Genomic DNA, 12,978 nt, shown 5'->3' on the forward strand with positions numbered 1-12,978 from the left:
TGGGGAAGATGGGATCATGGCTGCCAGAAACCATCAACATTGCGCTGTGCCTGAAAGCTTCACAAAAGCATGTAATAATGCATGTAATGAGTCTCCAGAATCACGTTTGTGAGGCCTGGAGAATGTTTCTCTTTCCAAATGAGAACTACTGAGTCATCCTGTTCATGCGAGACAGACTGTATTCTCTTCCCAGAGAGCTCCTTTGAATCACTATTACCACCAGATAACAGATGTTGCTCTCCAGGAAAGTTTTTCATGCAAGCTCTTATAATCATAGGGATTATTTCAACTTGACCTTGTAAATACAACAGAAAAACAAGATGAACTGGGGGATCTCAGAGGGCTCTGTGTTGTAGTACTTTGCATATCTAAGTAACTAAGCCGTGAACAACATGACTACTCAAAACACTCCATAAAGAATAACAGATAACATCCATACTCTTATAAAGCAATTACTACTTATTCCCATCTTACATACGGGAAGAAGCACACCCTGAAGTGTTAAATGGACTTGTCCAACATCATACAGTAAATACGTAAAAATTCAGGAATAAGTGATCCAACGTTCAAAAGCATCTACATCTCTATGAAAGTTAGACCCTACAGACATGCAATGAAACAAGTTAAATCATCTGAAAACAGGACCAAAAGCATAAATTGGAAGCTTTTAGTAAAGTGCTTAAAAATGCCCATCTCCTGACAATGGATTCTGTTTTAAACCACAAGACACTTCCCCCTCTAATTACTTGTTCAAAGTGAACCTTTACATGCATTTCAAAAGCGATGTTGAAAAGTACTGTAATACATACTAAATTTCAAACTTTCCTAACCATGCATACTCCTGGTCAAATAGCAGTAACTTTCCTTCTGCATGCCTTTATTGTGTTCCTGGATTGCAGCTTTGGATGATAAAGCACATTTTCACTACTCCTTTGCCACTTACTGGTATTTTTGAAATTTAAGTCAGACATTTATATTGTAAATATTCCTGTGCTTTCTGGTGCCACTTTAACTACGTTCAAGCAATTAAATTATTTCTGTAACGCCCTGAATACATGTATTTCATGATTTCACATCAGAGTTTTAGAGTTATGTCACCAGATCATAGAAGTAATAGAGCTATGCTTATTCAAGGCAGTGGACAATCAGGTCCAGGTAATGCAGTAAGAGCTTGGATTCCAAACAACAGCAACAAAATACAGAACCATAGGGCTTTGATTAGTAATCATCTTTGATTAATAATAATCTGAAAACAGGACTAAAAGCTTTTAGTAAAGTGCTTAAAAATGCCCATTTAATCTCTACAGCCACAAATTAAAAATCACAGTATTCCTTTAACAGAGATATTGTTTACTAAACAAACAAACAAAAAAAAAAAAGGTAATGCCACATCATGGAGAGATGATGCCTATCAGGTAAAATAATCCATCAGGTCTCAGGAGAATCAACCTCTAATAGCAAAGGCCACAGCTTAGGCTGAGCTGTCCAGTGCAGTGATAGTACTAATACTGTTATCAACAATGATTTGCTTTGTCATACACTATGTTTAGAAACTATTGTTCACTCGATGATTATACACTGTCATTTATTTTTTGCCTTCTGTTTCTCAAGGGATGAGGAGTTAGGGCTACTGAATGTTTTATATATATTATTGCACTTATCCAGCATGTCTCAATCTTCCTAAACACTGCTTCCTTTTTGTCATTCTAATTTGTCTTCCCATTCATGGGCATCTTCTAGTTTTCCAGACTGTGCCATACTTTTCTGTGGCAGTCTGAAGCCTGACCTTCCACCAGTGGATCTCTTCTTTTCCATGTATTCAAAAGTAGAAGATAAAGAAACAACGGGAATTCAACACTCCAGCAATGGACATGGCATTAAAAGAGTCAAATTACTCAACAGCACTTATACTGTGTTATGGGTAAATACTGTATCCCAAACTTTAGTGCCTGTCTCTAACAAACCTATCCTCCCTGGTTTACCACCCCAAACCCTGCAGACCAGCCTCAAGATGCTCCAGGGATCTTTGCAGCCTGCTCCATGGAGCTCTCTACTACTCAGTTAGTTTACTGCACTCCCAGTACAATAACTGCTAAAGCCACTTAGTTTGACCTAACTTTACAGCTTTCCTTCGTTATTCCAGTCTGACTCTTGATTTCTCAGAGTTGTTGCTGAAGAACTGCCCATCTCATGCATCACTCCTCAGAGCTGCAAATACCCTGCCCTAATTGTTGACAGACATTACACTGAAAAACTCACAATGCAGATTTCATTGCCTTTGCCTCCTTTCAGCTTCTCTCCCTCTGTCCCACTGCCTGAATTTAAATGCTATTCTCCACATAATACAGCCACAGAGCATTTTCAAGTTGGAAAGAGAGAGATGGAGAGACAGATAGACAGGATAAAGGTGAACAGAAAGATAGAAGACTGAGGTTTGTACCCGTCATGTTCTCCAGAAAGGTTTATCTCAGAATCTCCCATTTGAAAACCTACTTTATTAATTAACATGCCTTATCTACTTGTCCTCATGTTATTTTTCTGTAACAAGACACCACCTAGAATAACAGAAAATTATATTTTTGTGGTTTTGTTTCACAGATTACTAAAAATGATGGAATCATATGGAATGCTGATCAAGTAGGAAGGTTAGATAATTATACATTTTCTTTGCACTTCCTGATTTTTTTTCCCTCCAGTGTAACCATTTAACTATTATGCGTATCTTAGACTGCTTAAAAGTGATATTGAGAACAGAGATGTCAAAAAATGTAATGGCTTTTAGAAAGAGGAAACAGTTCTACTTTCTGAACAAACATATTTTCTTAAGAGCCTGATGAAAAGATCCTTTTCACCTCAGACTAAAACTGTCACACTCAATTTTCTTCTCTCTCATATGTTCACATTCAGACTCACTGCTGTGCTCCCGTTGTTTTGATAATCCAAAGCTATAATAAACACATCTGAATACACAGTAACATCTAAAATTTAGCAACTGGAATTTACCATGCTAAATTAAATGCCCTAAATGTGTATTTCCACTGGCAAGATGTGCCAGTCAAACTCACTCTCTATATATATCTGCAACAAGCAGGAAATAGAATGAAATAAATATACATACTTTTTTTGTGGTTAATATATGTAGTGCCCAACATGACATGTTAGATGCCAGGATGTGAATTACACAGAAGCTGTGCACAGGTGCAAATACATTAAGCAGCAAGTAGTAATTTTGATGAGACAGTTACTATTTTGAACTTTGATACCTTAGCAATTCTACAGAGAAACAATACAACAACCTCTTCAATTGTCCCTTCCTCCCAGGAAGCCAGCACACAAACAGGGGACTGTACCAAGAAACACACAACGAAAAAACCCCACCCCAAACCAGCCACTTCCATCATATGTGTCATAACCCAGATTACACGTAATAGAAACTTCTGAGGTCATTGGGAACTTCTAAATGGATTTTTTTGGCCTCCTTTTCCTATGTATTATTTAAGGGCTCTTACATGCAAAAAAACCCAAAATTTCAGCCAATTCTGCAAGGCACTGACCACCACCAGCTTTGACTGATAGCATCAGTTCCAGAAAAAATTCTGCAATCTGAAGGCTCTATTTTCTTATTTCCAACAGGTCAGCAAAGAGTCAGTCTATGAGCCTGCAAGTATCTATTTAATAGACAATATTTAAAGACAGGAGTTCAACATCTGATAAAACAGGGTTCAATGGATTTTCAGTTTTCCAGTTGACATGGTCTGTTATATACATACAGCACAATAAAGACTATTCAGAACTTCCCATTTGCCTTAGAGGCAACACAGCTAATGCTCTGTAATCTGCATTATAGCACATTGTGGGTTTTTTTGTTTTTAATTCATTCTTCCAAAAATATTTTTGGGATGAGTGGATATTATGGTGAACGTGGTGACAAGAAAGGCTGTAGGATTCATAATTACAGAGAGAATAAAAACCTGACCTGCTGTATATGCAGCTCTACTAAGATTTAATTGTTCAAATTAGGTAAAACCTCCCTGCTATCACTACTTTCAAGGTCAGTTACATATACCGCAAAAAAATTGGTAATGATGCTCAGTGTTTTGAATAAATCCAGAGATGTTAATAAAACCAAAAAGAAAAATCCTCACTTACCTCAACAGTTGTAAGCTGTTATTTCATACTCTGCAAACTTTCACTCCCCACTAACCAAACAAAAGTTCTGCAATCTTGATGCTAGAATAGCTCTCAAATACATACTGCAGAATACCAAAAAAGAGAAAGCCTATGTTGTCCTTACTAGCAGGCATCTCTCCAGGGATGATTGGTCATTACCCTGGCAACCCTCACAAATGGCAAATGACGTAAAGAGAGTGGGAAAAAAGCCACTGAGAGCAGAAAGCACTATATGCATTATAGATAGTTCTGAGAATCCATGCTCATATATGCATTAAATGGCTTCAGAGCAGCACAAGGGACCTTCAATTTTGCAGAGGTGCCTGCCGACGTGAATAAAAAACTTCCTAATGTTTTTCTTAATCAAAGCATTGGGAACATCTTTAAGTCTTTAATGGAAGTAAATTGTTTTCTGATTATTTTAATAATTCAGTCACTGTTTTTATTACGTTTTTTTCATTTCTGTTAAAATTTCCCATTCAATAGCTCACAGTGGTATTCAGAAAAGAATGAATGTATTTTTCATTATTCCTTTTCGCTTTATTTATTGTTACGTGAAATTACTTATATTTATTCACATTAGCTCTCCTACCCTCATTTTTCCCTAAAAATGCATTTGTACAAATTGTACAAGAGTTCATATGTTTATGTCTTTCGAAATAAACACATTAGCAGTTGTATTTAGTGCTACTGATAACTATACTCTGCCTAAAGATGACATGATTCTAGCCAAACACCAGAGAACCAAAGAAAAAGCATGTTGTTATTTTTGCAGAGCATGATCACAGTGAATTCGACCTACACATCATACTATGTACATCACAGAACTAGAGAAATTTGGGTATGGTTAGTTCTTCCACAATTAGACAGAGAAAAAAAAAAAATCACAAGTAAGATAAAAAGGAAATATGCTTTGATATTCATCTGCACCATTCTTCTTCACACAATTGAATAAAACTGAAGGGATTTTGGGTACAAAACCAAAGAAAGCATCTTCCACCCCTGCTTGCATGTGTTACTATTTACAAACCAGGATAGGCATCCTTTTACTTGCTCTTCTTTGAATCTCAGAATTTCTGGATTCCTAAATGCACATAAGAGCATACTAGAAAGCATTGGCAGTAGGATCGTTTTAAAACCTAAAGGAAAGGGCGCAGTTCTCAAAGATGAAATAAAAAGAGCTGAGAAAGTGAACTGAAGTAGCTGCTCTAACCACTTAACTGTTATGTAAAAGTTGGATGCGAACGGGTGTACCATGACAATTGAGTTTTGTGCTGAAGTCCTGATGAAAACACCTTAGATGGATTTGAACTCTACCCTGCTTCAAACCTGAAATGAAATAGAACCAACGAGCAGCTGCAACTAGGATATTTCTGTACCTAGCTGCCTGAATTCAAGTCATTAAAACTGTTTGGAGTAAAGTTTAGCACTCATTGAAATTGAGATGCATTCAAATGTGGGTGTCCTTGAAGAAGACAGGCAGGTTTTAGAGTTTTTAGCTGTTTTTTAGCTGGAGTTGTTTTTGTTTTTGGTTTTTTTTTTTTTAGCTGTTTTTTAGCTGGAGAAGATCATCTCAGATTTTAGCAGGCTCAATGCACTATATGCCATAGAGCTACAAAAAAATAAAAAAAAAGAAAACCTATCAGAACATATTATTATTTCTATAAAGGCCCTTACACTGTCACATCATGTGTACATGAGAAAAAAAAAAATAATCATTCACCTTTTTAACACTGCTAAGTAAGAACATTTTTTTTTTCTTCTCGAGGACAGATGTGTACCTTGTCAGATGATTCCAAACCCATTATTAGTGTCCTTGCACTTCTCCATTAGTAATGTTGCAGCTAGACTAGCTGATGTCAAGGATGTCTGTGTTGAAAGATAACATTCCTTAATAGCAGAATCTATAAGGCTTTCAGCATGCTCTGGCCTTCCCATGATTTGGCTTTACCTGAGAATATTATTACAGCAAAATTCAGTGAGATAAACTACAGAATAGAAAGTACCAATATTCAGAAAACGTGAACATCTGAAGACACTGCTGTTACTATCCTTTAGTACTCAATTTTAATTAAATTCACAGACACAGTTTGCTCTTTAACACAGATGCATCCAAAACCAGCAATTCATTAGTTTCGCTCTTTTTTCCAGTTCCAGGATTTGTCATCTAACACCTTTGCAACTCAGACCAGTCTCTTCTGACCCATAAACTATGTGCCAAAATACTCCAATAGATGACAGGCACTTTAGCTGGGGGGGTGTGGGCAGGAAAATCAGAGTAATTCTGACAAGAGAGGACAGTGGCAAGTCCTACCATTCCAACCCAAGACAGGGCAAGGTCACACAGCCCACCAATGATGGTGACACCTGCAGTGTCTGCTGCATTTCTTTCAGAGCTGGTAGTTCAGATAAACCAACAGCTACCAAGCCAACCAAATCACACTTCCGGTACATGCTGCAGCTTCAGGATCCGTACAGCACTAGAACTTATAGTAAGCAACACAGATCTTAAGTGCCCAGGAGGAGCTATACCTGTGCTAGCACCTGAGAGCATGAAAGCGTTGGTATACACTTAGAGAAACTGTGTTTACAACTTCATTTAGAGTAGATCTAAACAAGCCATTGAAAATAGGCAGCTGCTGAGCAGTATAGCTTAAAAGGCCTGGTTTTCTCCCGTTGTGTTTCATACTCCAGTTCTTCTGTGTATCTGAAAAAGCAGAAGTTTCTGATCCAACCTCTTACTAGGATAAAGATATTCATGCAGGCTGTGTTCTAGATGGATTATCCGTTGCCAAGTAATATAATACAAGCTTATGCTGCAACCTTATCATCTGTGGAAGCAACCAAAAAGATAGCATAAGCATAGTTTCCTAAAAGCACTAGGTTAAAAATACTTAGGACTTGCCTCCATTAGTTCTCCCCTATCACAAGCATCCCGCAGTGCTAGACAGTTTTCTCTCCCTATTTTACTTGATTGTTTGAAGAAAAAAAAAGTGTCACGACTGATAATAAAATTTTGCCCTAAAAGCCTTCTGTAGTTAAGTTTCAATAAATTAATAAATATAAAATACCAAGACTGTCACAGAGTGGTGCTCTTATATATTGTTTATTCCCTGACTACCCTCCTAGCCAGCATGCCCTATGCCATAGCTAATTTGCATAGAAAGGAGTAAGTAATGAAGACTACCCACACATGTAAGCTGACATATCAGGACTCAAGGAAATCTCATCATCTGCAGGTCTTGTCAAGTTCTGCACTGTACCACATCTTTTCCAGACAACACTTGGAAACACTGATTCCTCCAAATTTCACTTGCAAGGAAGATGTCTTGAGACTCACACACCTCTTGACTACAACTCTGTTACACTCAAATAAAAGACACTATGCCAGCGTAAAAGCAGCAAGAGAAAAAATCAGACTCCAATATAACCACATAAGTGGAAGAAAAAGGGATTATAAATTTGCATGTGATATAAAACCCAGAATTTTTATAATAGTTATTCAAAATGCCATGAACTTATCTGTTGCAGCAATTCCAATGATCATCAAATAATGCAAAGATCTTATCTACCACCTCAATGACTGTTTAAAATGGCGCATATTAATACAGATATGTGGTGATACTGTCATTTATCAGTCAATACTTTTGAATGGTAGTAGCACGACTGCCCTAGAATACAGATTTTCTGTGAACAAATACTCAGATAAAGCCCTGCAATCCTAAGCTTGCCTGTATAAATCAGTGTCTTCTAAATAAAAGCACACCCTTTTCTGCATGAGATGTCTTGCTGCGGTTCAATTGCATAGCTCTGCATATTCATTTTGGATTATAACACACATACTTGTCATTTTAATGACCTGGATGAATTCAGGAAAAAACAGGTGACAATCTCTTTGCAAACATGCCCATCCAGCAAATGCGCTATTATTTTTCCTCGCTGTTATAAACTTAATAATTTAAACAGCACAATCTCTTTTTTGTGATACAATAATATATAAACAGAGAAAATCAAGCCAATACCTTGGTTTTTGAAACCCAGTAAAAATAATGCTACTCTAGTTTGTATTCCAAAACCCAAATACACATTGTGCATTATGTTGTTGCTAGTGCCTCTGCCCCCAGCTTTGACCAGGCCTTCTCCTCGTGGTAGAGCAAATGTTGCACAGAATAGACATGGTTACACCAAAACCTCCCCTTCACAACAAACATTCTGAGAGGTCAAGCAAAAACGGCTTTCTACAGTAAAACAAATCAAGATTCCAAGCCTAAAGGGGTTCCAAAAAAGTAACATAAAAAGTGTCACGACTCCTATAGGATCATTGCTTAGCACACCCTTACAGCTCTACTCCCAAGACTACCTTATTTCACCCAATAAAGAATGCATATGCAGAAACAGAGACTCGAGGCTCCTCTCTCTCAGAGGAGCAGGTTAAATCAGCAAGCTCTGCTTTTGATTCCTTACCTTTGGCTGCACAGCGCCATGATTCTCAGCTGCACAGCATCACAGTTTCAAACTGCTATTGATCCAACACAGCACCCTCCTGGAAAGCTGAGAATAGGAATTCAAACCTTGCAAGGATGAAGACAGAGCAGCTGACCAAGAAATGGGAGATCTGTACTCCATGCTACCTGCTCAGCTGTCATAGCTAAATTTCCATTCTAGCTGTGGGAAGTGCAGGGAATCAAAATGCCTGATATAATGGCAAGGCTCAGCTGACACAAAGATCTTCTGTTTATTAGCTTAAGTTGGCTTCCCAACTGTAAGTAGCTTTGTTTCTACAGATGAGTGGTACTGAGCCAGGTCAAGTTTGGCCCAGCTTCCAAGCTAATAAGCTCTGCAAGAATCCAGAGTGACTAAAGACCAAGCACTAAGCTTGAAACAGTAAGTACTGCCAGATCTGAGCAAAATGAGACATATGTACACAAGAGACTCATTTGACTCTATTACCTCAGAACCAGTTCCAGGCAGATGTTGCTGTACCACTTTCACACCTGATCTGGCTCTGTGAATTCATATTATGCCCGAGCTAAATAAGCGAAGTGGTCCAGAGTCCTCCAATTTGGTTTCACATGAACCACTTACGGTTCAGAACAATTAAGCAGGAATAATATTATGTGGTTTTTTTCCCCCATTCTCCAGTGTATCCTGGCTGCTATTAGTCTAGCCAGAGTCAGCTGAAATATCAGCATGCATACTCTTCTTTTTTTTTTTTTTTCCCCTCCTCTCCGAAAACTAGTCAGGCCATCTATAGGTGATGGGAAGTTGACTGTATACTAACAGCAAGCACCATCACCTCTTCCTTCAATCATATTCTAAAATAAGAGTGTATAACGGGTCTTCTACAAAACGACAAGTTAAACACACCAGCTCTCAAAGAAGATTTGGGGACATGTATCCCCCATGACTTTCCTGCTGGAGTCACAAACAGATTTCAGACATATCTTCTTTCCTCAGCATTTTCAATCACTAAGTGCAAACATGCTGTACAGTGTTTCACTATTGCAAATCTAGTTTTAAGTTGTCCATCTTTAGTACATTTTATATTAAACAAAACTCAGTTCTTGGAATCCATTCTGAGGTAAGAACCTACAGGTCACACGTGGCAATTTTGAAGCCCCTTAGTGAGGTTTAGCATCTAGTTTGTGTTGTAGCTCTTTCCCCGCAGAGGTAGAACAAGACCTTATTTATACTCACAGCATCCCTGTAAGGAAGTACTAAAATTGACAAAGTACTTTAGCAAAGAAGTGGAAAGCTGAGAGGTCACTCAAAGCTCTTGAGTGAATGAGTATTAATGATGATTTTGCGTTTTCACCTACACTTTTTTTAGTTCACATAAACATTTAAGACCCCTTCTGAAAAGAAGAAAAATAAAATCTTTAACATGCATTTTGCAATCAAAAAACAAGGAGGGACACAGACATTACGAATAATCCATTGTCACAGCCAGTCTGCTGCCATATCTAAAAGCTGGCACTGCAGTCTGGGAGACTGACTGGCAGTTGAACAGCTGTTCAAAAGCAATGGGCCACCAGCAACCCAATGGGGAACTGCAGCTTGTTGAGAAACAAAATCATTCTGTTCAGTTTTGGCTTGACATCACTTTCTACATTGCTTTATATTACCAGAAAGGTGAATGCACTTGCTTGAAACAATTACATTTCAATGAAGATTTTAAAACCTCAAAGCAATAATCAGGAAGCTTCATATTCTCCAGACTATCACTGATGAAACTGAGTTTTGTTTACTAGCAAGCATAATTATTTGGTGTCTTGATTCATGCCTCACTTTTAAAATTATTCTTCTGTTTATTCCTGTGGACAATTTATGTCAGTGCCTGACTCTAGAGTTATTACATACAATAAATCAGTATGTGATATTCCCATGAAAAGCACAGAGCTTACATTATACCAACACCTGCAACCCCTGCTGAGATACTGTGGTCATTTGTACCAATATGGGAACCTAGATAAAACACATTCTTTCTATCTACTTTGATTTTATAACCCTTGCTTCTGAGGAACTATGCAAACTAAGCAAAAATACTTTAAAAAAAATATTTGGGTACATTATAGACAGTGGTTGCAAAAGCCTAGATTTTACCTGCTCTTATGCAAACATAGAATAACATGCAAAAATTCACTGAAATAATCCTAAATTTACATCTTTTTAAGCAAAGCTGGACTCTGCTGAAAAAAGATGCCTGGAGTTTATTTCTATTGTGCACTTCACTTTATAGGGTTATCCACACTGCTGTAAAGCAAAGTCACTGTAAAATGTTACCAAACAACAGTGATGATGTTGTATACACTTTCAACTGATGTAAGTGCCTATAAAAGCAAAAGGCAGAGAAAAGTAAGACCCAGACAGTTGTCAGTTTGAAATTCATTCCCCATGTCCTCCAGACTTCTTGAGCACTACACAGATTTGGCTTTATTTCGTTATGCTTGTCAAATCCTGAGGCTTCTAGATATCAGTGTGTTTTGCAGTGCATATTACCTTGCGGTTCCTGCTGTGGGTCTGATCAGCCACTGGAGCAGCAGGGGCTAGTCAAGCACAGGCATGCCCTCTCTCCATGTCTTACACAGCCACAAGCCTCTTGACTCAGGCACACATCTTCTGATGGCATCACCGGGAATTCTTCTGTGTTGAAGAAACACTGGAAGAAAATAAAGCAGCAGAATGCCGTGTTTGTTTCTGGCTTGCAAATCAATCATAAGCAGCTCTTGTGCAACAAGCGTGATCTGGCTCAAAGCGTCAATTGAATACAATGAACAATTACTATAAAATTAAGTACAAGAAGGAGCTAAATAAAGATCCTCTGGTGTTGTAATTCCAAATTTTCCAGACTGGTTTTCCCATCTGCAATTAATTCCTCCTCCTCAAACAACTCTACCTTAGGCATTAGTGCCACATACTGGAAATCATGGTAACACGTTAACTTTAAAAATTTCATAATACAAAATTGAGGTGCACTGACTTTATGAAGTGTCATTAGTGAAACAGCAGTGTTTATCATCCTAATACTACTATCCATATTTTGTAGTTGTATTGTATTATAACTTACGTAAAACCTTCAGATTTCTTAATTTCATTATAAAATTAGACATTTGCTCATTAGAGAATCAAACTGTGTGTCAGGTTCCTTACCCTTGAGAGTTAACAAGTGAAATCATTTCCTAATATTATCCTAATTGTACTTAAAAAACCCCACCCAACTGGTTGTCCTTTACTGTCGGATTTTACAAGTTTTCCCATGTTTTGATTCAGGATGAGACTTAAAAGAGGTCTGCTGGTCACCAGCCTAACATTAACTGCAACATCTTGGGAGCTGTAGTCTAAACAGACCTATCCAGCCTGCTTTTGTCCTTCACTAGCATAAAGTTTGCTGAAATTTGTAATAATCTCTTCTATCAACAACAGCTTTACAAACTACCTGAATAAAACTATTGGGTACACCAAATATAAATGCTACATCTCTTCTTAGCTCATTGATTAAATTCAGTGCAAATAAGGAAATAGAATTGAAACTTAAGACACAACTTAGGGGAAAAAAAAACAACACACACACACACACACACACACACACAAAAAACAAAACCAAACAAAAAACCACCTTTTTTTTGTAGGAAGTTTTGTAGGAAGTTCTGAACTCCCTATCAAAATAGGACAAAGCAAGATTCATAGAACTAATTTTTGTCTTACAGTAAAAATATAAGAAACTTTTTTTCACTATTTACAATCCAATAACTAATTGCTATTAAGGTCAATCATTATGCTATGTAACACTTCATAGGTAAATGTAAAGGCAATAAAGAAGATTACATTCTATTACACTAACTAAATTTAATGACTTCAAGATCCTTACTATAATATTACAGAAATAAGCTACACATTACATGAACTTGAAAAGACCACTCATGATTATACAAGGCCACACACACACCCCCCTCAAACCAGCCCTGATCCCTTCAAAACAACAAAAACCAAACCAAAACACTCATGTAAGAATTCAAAAAGGTACATACCAGGAATGCTTACACTTTAAGCTAATTCCCCTATTCTCCAGATAGAATTTTAGTCTTTTGTATTGCCAGCCTCTGGTTATGCCTGAGGTTTCTTTCTTTAGTTTCCTTTAATTCCTACAACTTTATATAGTTTCCCCTCTCTGGTTGTGCTGAACACCAAGTTTGGCTGAGAACTCTGACACCAAACCAGGGTTATCCACACGGAAACCCCAATTACAAATTCAACCGCTCAACAGCTGGCAACTCAGAACTGCCCACCCCCCCAGACCAGCCAGGCTCT

General features: G+C 37.6%; 1 protein-coding gene across 1 annotated transcript in view; it reads right to left on the bottom strand.

Annotated features, from left to right (window-relative positions):
* The window catches only part of GNB4 (G protein subunit beta 4), a 72,963-nt gene extending 60,248 nt beyond the window's left edge, over positions 1–12,715 (bottom strand). The window contains exons 1-2 of the mRNA XM_065845123.2: positions 12,699–12,715; positions 11,170–11,329 (exon numbers count right to left, since the gene is read on the bottom strand). The gene's annotated coding sequence lies outside the window, so the exon portion shown is untranslated. The remainder of the gene's footprint in view (positions 1–11,169; positions 11,330–12,698) is intronic.
* Positions 12,716–12,978: the final 263 nt, after the last annotated feature.

Source organism: Patagioenas fasciata, chromosome 9 (genome assembly GCF_037038585.1).
Source record: "Patagioenas fasciata isolate bPatFas1 chromosome 9, bPatFas1.hap1, whole genome shotgun sequence".
NCBI lineage: Eukaryota > Metazoa > Chordata > Aves > Columbiformes > Columbidae > Patagioenas > Patagioenas fasciata.